Raw genomic sequence first — 8,798 nt, forward strand, 5'->3', positions numbered from 1 at the left:
AAGATGACTACTAGCAACGTTCCTGGACTGAATCTTTTTCATTCATGTCCAGGTGGATAAGAAGTCACTTCCATAGAAAAGTAAGAAAGTTTCTATTCTTGCAATCTCCAGCAAATGTCATCTCCTCTTGCATTTTATTGGCCTGGAGTTGGATATTTGCTCATTTTGAACCAAGCACTGTGACCAGCAACATGGCAGGGTGTGATGACTGGCTTAAACCAAATAGGGTTTGCCCTTGGTGATGGCTGATTCGATGTATCAACTTGACTGGGACACAGGGTTTCTATACACTGATCAAACATTATTTCTGACTGTGTCTGTGAGGGTGTTTCTGAAGGAGATGAATGTCTAAATTTGTAGACTGAGTAAAGTAGATTGCCCTCCCCAATGTGGGTGAGCCTTGTCTAATCTGTTGGAGGCTTGAATTGAATAAAGGTCTGGGGGGAAAGAAGAATTTGCTTTCTATCTGTTTTTGAGCAACAACATCAGTTTCCTCTTGTCTTTGGACTTGAACTCAATCCATCCACTCTCTTGAGCCTCCATCTGCAAGCTCCATCTTAACCCCACACGAGCCAATTCTTTATAATTAATCTCTTTATATATATATTTGTTCTGTTTCTCTGGAAAACCCTGACTAATACACCCCTGGAGCCAGGAGTGGGATCAGATTTTTCCCAAGGGGCGTTAACTGCATGAGAAAGGAATGGATAAGTGATGAAAATTGGGATTCTGTTGTCATTGAAAGGAAGAAAGGAAAGAAGAAAAAAAATTGGCGCGAGAAAAAGAACAAGCATCTGTGACACTTGTACCTCTCCTCTCTTTTTTAAAAAAGATTTTTATTTTATTTATTTGGCCTCACAGCATGTGGGATCTTAGTTCCCTGACCAGGGATTGAACCCTCACTCCCTGCATTGGAAGTACAGGGCCTTAACCACTGGACCACGAGGGAAGTCTCACATCTCTTCTGTCTTTAGTATCAGAGCCTTAGTACTTAATGCTCTACACCCCCATACTGCCTCTTGTGATTTATTGCCTGTCCAGTGCTAGGGGCTATGGGAAAATAAGGCCTCGGAATGTCCCAGAAAGTAGAGTTTAATATGATATAGAAGGCATCCACAAATAGCTACAGTGGAAGGTAGTATAATGACTACATGTCATCAAAGAAAAATCAGTAAGGTGCTCCCTGAAGAAAAACGCCCCTCTGTGGACACATGGTACTCCCCTCCTTAACTGGGTTGCATACAACTTCTTGTACGGGTGCTGAGCATCTTTACCCTGTGGACAGGGGGTTTCACAGAAACAGCACATTGTGCAACTTTCCTTAAAACTAAGACGTAAGGGACTTCCCTGATGGCCCAGTGGTTAGCAGTCCACCTGCCAATGCAGAGGACACGGGTTCCCTCCCTGCTCTGGGAAGATTCCACATGTTGAGGATAGCTAAGTCTGTGTGCCACAACCACTGAGCCCATGCTCTAGAACCCACAAGTCGCAACTACTGAGTTCCTACGCCCAGAACCCATGCTCCACGACAAGAGAAGCTACCACAGCGAGAAGCCCGAGCACTGCATTGAAGAGTCGCCCCGCTGGCCGCAACTCGAGAAAGCCCACATGAAGAAACGAAGATGCAGAGCAGCCAAAAATAAATACATAAGTAAATTTTTGGAAAATTAAAATGCAATATGAACTAACACGGCTAAAATGCAAATCTTTCACGTCCAGGACTCTTACACATCCTTCAGAAGAACTGGAGGCTTAATTGAATGGAATATTATACAAACTTGAGCTTTAAAATGTACCCCTGAGTCTCCAAATATATTCCTGAAATATTTTTCCCTACATGGGAGAATATCTAGTAAGAACTTTTCTTCCTTCCAGAGTCCTAAAATAGTTGTTGTTGTTTTTCACACCTCCCTGCTCAACACTAGAGAGGGGACATGATTTTTTTGTTTTGAATTTAATGAGTTGTATTTTTAAAAACGCTTGACCTAGGACCTTGTGCCTAAGGGGTCCTTGATCAATGCTGATTGAACCCAAGTCTACAACTACAAATGATCATCATGTCTGCCTTCTCCTTAAGATATTCTGCTTAATCATGCTGCTCAATATAAAAAAATATCCAATCAAAAAATAGGCAGAAGACCTAAAGAGATATTTCTCCAAAGAAGACATACGGATGGCCAAGAGACACATGAAAACATGCTCAGATTGCTAATTATTAGAGAAATGCAGATCAAAACTACAATGAGATATCACCTCACACTAGTTAGAATGGCTATCACCAAAAATTTGCAAACAATAAATGCTGGAGAGAGTGTGGAGAAAAGGGAAACCTCCTACACTGTTGGTGGGCTTCTCTGGTGGCTCAGAGGGTAAAGCATCTGCCTGCAATGCTGGAGACCTGGGGTTGGTTCCTGGGTGGGGAAGATCCCCTGGAGAAGGAAACGGCACCCCACTCCAGTATTCTTGCCTAGAAAACCCCATGGACGGAGAAGCTTGGTGGGCTACTGTCCATGGGGTGGCAGAGAGTCGGACTTGACTGAGTGACTTCACTTTCACTTTATGGAGAGAAGGGCAAAGCATATGAATGCCAAGAGACAAGACCATCAAATTATTCATCTTTCCCCAGAAGATTTTCCCTGCCACCACTTTCCCTTTCTGTCTCCCCTTCCGCATACAATTTCTATGTGGATGTAGCAGGTTCTGAAATCAAGGATAGAACTCAACTCTGTCAGGTGCAAATACCTGTCTTTTGAGGCAGACTCCACCTGTGAGGAATAAAGTGTGGTAAACACTCTATCTACCGTGATGGACGCTGGACCACAGGGGAAGGCTACAGGAGACAGGCCACCCATCAGATGTTTCCTCTTTCCAAGTGTGGAGTTCAGATGTGGATTGAGGTCTTTTAGTACTGGATAGAAGAAGTATTAAGAGACTCCAGAATGGAAATTCTTCTCACTTCCACGTCCTTTTAAAATTATCTGCCTCAAGATGGTTATAAACCTCTAGTCCTCAAAAGTCATTAGACATTTGACTGACACGAAGCAGACCCTCTTGTCTTAGGGCAGAAGGTGCTGTGTTGACTCTCCCCGAGAAACGTGACACCGGCTGGAGGCCTGAGGAGCGAGCGCTCGGTCTATGTGGCCTGGCCTTGTTCTTTGTGGTGAGTTAGGTTATTCAGAGATACCCTTTGGCTAAGAGCATCTAAAAACTATGAGGAAAAGAAAAATGTTTCATAATCTTCACGAAAGCATCAAATTACTGATCAAATAAAAACAAAAAAATCAGGCCAAAAGCTAAGAGAAAGCAGAAATCCAGAGGTAAACAGAGCACTCTTCTGTCCTCACAAAAGCCAGATGGTTCCAAGGAACTGAGCTCTCAGTGTGAGAGGGACCGAAATTAAAGCCCAGGACAGAGGTTTAAATGGAAGCCTCCACAGGAAGCGGGACTTTCAAAGGGGACGCCACCTCCCTGCTTCCACCTCCATGGGGTTTGAGGAGATTAAACTGGGCCAGAAGGAGCAAAGGAGCAAAACAAAATGCATGAGAAGTTGTAATTTGAGGTAGTTACTCCCACGGATTCAAAAGACTTGGGTGGTCTGAGAAATCCTAAACCCTGAATGAAGTTAAAATGGTACCACACAGAAGGGTACCTATGTGCCCGAAAGAAGGAAAGACAAATTCAAATTCTCCTGAGGAAGAGCCCCTTCATCTTAGGCCACAGAGCATCTCCATAAACAGTTTTCCAAGGCAGTGAGCAGCGTATAATTTAAAATATCCAAGATATCCAAGCACACACGGAAACCAACAGAAACAACAGAGAACCATAAAAAGAGCCATGTAGATTCTAGATGATTAAGTTAGAGATGATAAATTATAAGACATCCTTACTTAGTGTTTAAAGGATATATTTTAGAAATATCTGCAGAGATTAGTAAACTATAAAAAGTGTCGTCGGGCTTTAAAAATAAAAAAGTTTAAGTTTTAACTGAAATTAAAAATTCAGGGGATAGATTAAGAGTGCAATTGAAGAAACAATTATTGAAAGAGCAATGAATGTTCTGAATGCAACACAAAATAAAAAAGATGGAAAATATGAAATAGAGGTTAAGAGACATGCGAGATAATGTTACAGAGGAATTCCAGAAGGAGGGAGAAAAGAATTGGGCAAAGGCAATATGTGAAGACATAATGCTCAAACATTTTTACCACTGCTCCAGATACTTATCCAGAAATTAAGGAATCTGCTGAATCCAAGCAATATAACATACTTAGATATATTCAGATGCATCATAGTGAAATTATAGATAACTAAAAATAAAGAAATTCTTAAAAATACTCAGAAAAAACAGAGAGAAAAGATTGCCAGAAGCTAGATTGACAGCAAGCTTTCAACAACAAACAATGGACACCAGAAAAATAACGCTATATTTTCAGCATATTAAAAAAAAAACAATTTGCAAGCCTACCATTGTATATCTAGTGAAAACACATCTTTTAAGAATACGGACACAATTGGGACTTCCCTGATGGTCCAGTGGTTAAGAATTTGCCTGCTAATTCAGGGGACACGGGTTAGGTCCCTGGTTTTGGAACTAAGATCCCACACGCTGTGGAGCAGCTAAGCCCATACACAGCAGCTACTGAAGCCCACATGCTCTAGAGCCTGTGCTAAGTAATGAGAGAAGCCACCGCAATGAGACGTCGCTGAAAGACAACTAGAGGGCAGCCCCCACTCACCGCAACTGGAGAAAGCCCTCTCTGCGTGTGGGAGTCGCTCCGTTGTGTCCGAGACTCTTTGTGACCCCATGGATTGTAGCCCACCAGGCTCCTCTGTCCATGGGATTTTCCAAGCAAGGATACTGGAGTGGGTTGCCATTGCCTTCTCCACGGGATCTTCCCAACCCAGGGATCAAACCCGGGTCTTCTGCTTTGCAGGTGGATGCTTTACCATCTGAGCTACTAGGGAAGCCCACACAGTAACAAAGACCCAGCACAGCCAAAAGTAAATAAGTAAATCAATTTTAAAAAGAATAAAGGCAAAATAAATAAATAAACATCTTAGGGAAATAAAGATTGTTCACTCCTCACTAACAAAATCTCCTAAGTGAAGTGAAATGAAGTGAAAGTCGCTCAGTCATGACTGACTCTTTGCACCCCCATGGACTATACAGTCCATGGAATTCTCCAGACCAGAATACTGGAGTCAGTAGCCTTTCTCTTCTCCAGGGGATCTTCCCAACTCAGGGATCGAACCCAGGTCTCCTGCATTGCAGGCAGATTCTTTACCAGCTGAGCCACCAGGGAAACCCAAAATCTCCTAAAGGAAATGCTAAAAGATACTTGACTTACGGGAAAAAAAGTGATCTTATAGGGAATGTACAAGACACAGAAAGAATGAAAAACAAAGAAAATGGCAAGTGCAAATGAACATTGGCAATATAAAATTGTAATAAATAATTTTAGGTTATGCTTTAAAATTGAATTAAAATATATGAAAAAAGTCAGTTTACAAGTAGGTAAGTGGGAATGGAATTTAAGTATTTAAGGTTTTTATAATGCCTGAAAAGAGGGTAAAGATACTGATTAACCTAAATTTGGTAAATTAAGTTGGAATTTCTAGGGTAACCACCAGAAGAATATAAATCAAGTATGTAACTTCCAAATTAGTATTTGTGAGAAAGATGGAATAATTTAAAATTCTCAGTTAAACCAAAAGAAGGGATATAGCTGTATAAGCATCCAAGAAAGCAGCACTTCCAGCTAGTTTTGAGTATATTGGAGGCCTGGAAAGAAGAGGTGATTCTGTTGTGAGTCACGTCTGTACGATCTACAATGGGTAGAGAACCCTGGAGTGAGCTGTACTAGTAAGATTCTTTCATGGGAACTTGAAAACATGACCAGGATGATAAGTAAGGCTAAAACACATGAGTGCAGCAGCTAAGAAAAACAAAAAAAAAAACGTCTATGAGCTTTGGCCCCCGAGGTCCCTGGAGAAGCCCTGGTCTCTGTCCCCCTGTCCTTTCCAAGGCCTAGCTGGTCAGCTCTTCCTTTGAGTCTGTGAACTCTCCCCTGTGCTTCCAATACCTTCTCCCACCAATCCCTTTCCCCACATTCTCCCTCTCTCTCTCTTTTTTTCTTCTTGCTTAATCGGCTTTGATTTGCTTTAAAACAAAAGAAACTTAACTGATGCCAAGAACCATTGGCTCATGCCAGAAGTATCTTCACTCTCTTACATAAAAGTCCAAATGTTTGGCATGGATGGCGAGGTTGTCTTCTTAGCAACAACTTAATCTGAACTGCAGCTGGATTCTCTAACTTATACCAAACATGTGAGATGAACATTCCCAAGATGCAGCCCAGATGGGTGGGCCTCCCGTGGGGGCCTTGACTCTTACTTTACACTCGCTATGAGGCTATGCTCACCGCTCTGTCATATCCTCCAAAACACATCCAATACCACAATGTACTAATGAGAAAACTGATGTTTTATTGGGGATTCTTTGGAGCCTGTGAAAGAAGGATCACGTCTCACACATATCACTGGGCAGAAACTGAATCCATTACCCCAGAGGACATCTTTGTCTTTTCCCATCAAAGAGCCCAGCTCTGCTGGTTGCCTCTTCTCTCTTCTTTCTTTCCTCCCACTCAACTTGCCTTTGCTTAGAAAACAACTTATAGTTACCAGGGGGGAAGGGGAGGGGAGAGGGATAGTTAAGAAGTTTGAGATCGACATGTATACACTGCTCCATTTAAAATGGATAACTAACAATGTCTTCTGCTCAGTAGCACGGGCAACTCTGCTCAGTGTTATGTGGCAGCCCGGATGGGAAGGGAGTTTGGGAGTGAATAGACACGTGCATATTCAAAGGCTGAGTCCTTTTGCTGTTCACCTAAAACTATCACAACATTGTTAATCTGCTATACTCCAACACAAAATAAAAAGCTAAAACAAACAAAAAAAAAAGAATTAGTTTTGTCATCCTAAGAAAGTCAGACTTTGCCCTCAGCTTGTACCCTCCACTCAGCAAAACAAAACCCCTACTCTTTAGCAGAACACAGTCCCTTGGCGTTGGGGATCTTGGTGTCTTTTCACCACCTTATTGGATGTGTTCTTCCTTGATCAATTGCAAGCCCATCTACAGCACTCCCAGCACCTTGAGTACTGCCTGCCACAGTAGATTCTCGGAGGGTTATTGATGAATTTCATACGTCTTTGTACATCTCATGGGGGTGCCCAGGTGGCACTAGTAGTAAAGAATCCGCCTGCCAATGCAGGAGACATAAGAGATGTGGGTTTGATCCCTGGGTAAGAAAGATCCCCTGGAGAAGGAAATGGCAACCTGCTCCAGTATGAGTGAGTGAGAGCTGCTCAGTGGTGTCCTACTCTTTGCAACCTCATGATCTATACAGTCAATGGAATTCTCCAGCCCAGAATACTGGAGTGGGTAGCCTTTCCCTTCTCCAGTGGATCTTTCCAACCCAGGGACTGAACCCAGGTCTCCCACATTGTGGATGGATTCTTTACCAGCTGAGCCAGAAGGGAAGCCCAAATACTAGAGTGGGTAACCTATCCCTTCTTCAGCAGATCTTCCCAACCCGGGAATCAAACTGGGGTCTCCTACATTGCAGGCGGATTCTTTACCAACTGAACAATCAGGGAAGCCCTCTCCAGTATTCTTGCCTGGAGGATTCCATGGACAGAGGATCCTGGTTGGCTACAGTGTGTAGGGCTGCAAAAAGTTGGACACGACTGAAACGACCTGGGATGCACGCATGCATCTCATAGAGCCTAGAAAGGAGCATTGCAGGGACTGTTTGACAACTGGTCCTTGAATAGATGACTGCATCACCACTATTTAGGAGATTTTGTGAGAGGACTAAAGGTTGTGACATTGGCCTAAACACTGTAATGTATTCAAAGTAAGAAGCAATCAAATTAACAATGAGTATGCTAACAGAATAGAGTATTAACTCAATTTATCCATTGATTAAACTGCTTTCGGGTTCCAGGATGTGAGCCATATGGAATAAAATTTGGAATTTAGAAGAACAGTCAAGTTTTTCATTTCAAAGATAGTGGAAAGATAAACCATGGGAAAGGCTTCATTTCTCTTCACATATACCTTTTGAAAATTTTTGTGTATTTATTTATTTTGGTTGCGCTGGGTCTTCATAGCTGTGAGTGCGCTTTCTCTAGTTGTGGTGAGCAGGGGCCACTCTCTAGCTGCGGTGAATGGGCTTCTCATTGCAGGGCTCCTCCTGCTGTGGAGCACAGGCTCTAGACCATACGAGCTTCAGCAGTTGTGACTCACAGTCTGAGTAGGTGCTGCTTCCAGGCTCTAGGACACAGGCTCAATAGTTTTGGCTCATGGGCTTAGTGGTCCTGTGGCATGTGGGATCTTCCCAGACCAGAGATACAACTGGTGTCCCCTGCATTGGCAGGCAGATTCCTAACTGCTGGACCACCCAGGAAATCCTATGTATATATATCTTAAAAAAAAAGTATTGACTTACAAGTAAAATTCATACTGTGTCTATATAAGGCCAAAGTACCTAATCTAAGTAGAACTACCAGATAAAATACAGGACACCTGATTAAATGTGAATTTCAGATACACTAAATTTTTTAGTGTAAGTTTGTCCTGAGAATCACATGGGAAATACTTATAGTTTAAAAATATCATTGTTTATTTCAAATTTAAATGGCATATTATATATTTTTTGTTAAGCCTGGCAACTCCAAATCTATGAAAAAAATGTTCAGTTCATGGTATGGTCTAGACATTTGACATATCATCT

This window comes from Bos mutus, chromosome 27 (assembly GCF_027580195.1).
Source record: "Bos mutus isolate GX-2022 chromosome 27, NWIPB_WYAK_1.1, whole genome shotgun sequence".
Classification (NCBI taxonomy): domain Eukaryota; kingdom Metazoa; phylum Chordata; class Mammalia; order Artiodactyla; family Bovidae; genus Bos; species Bos mutus.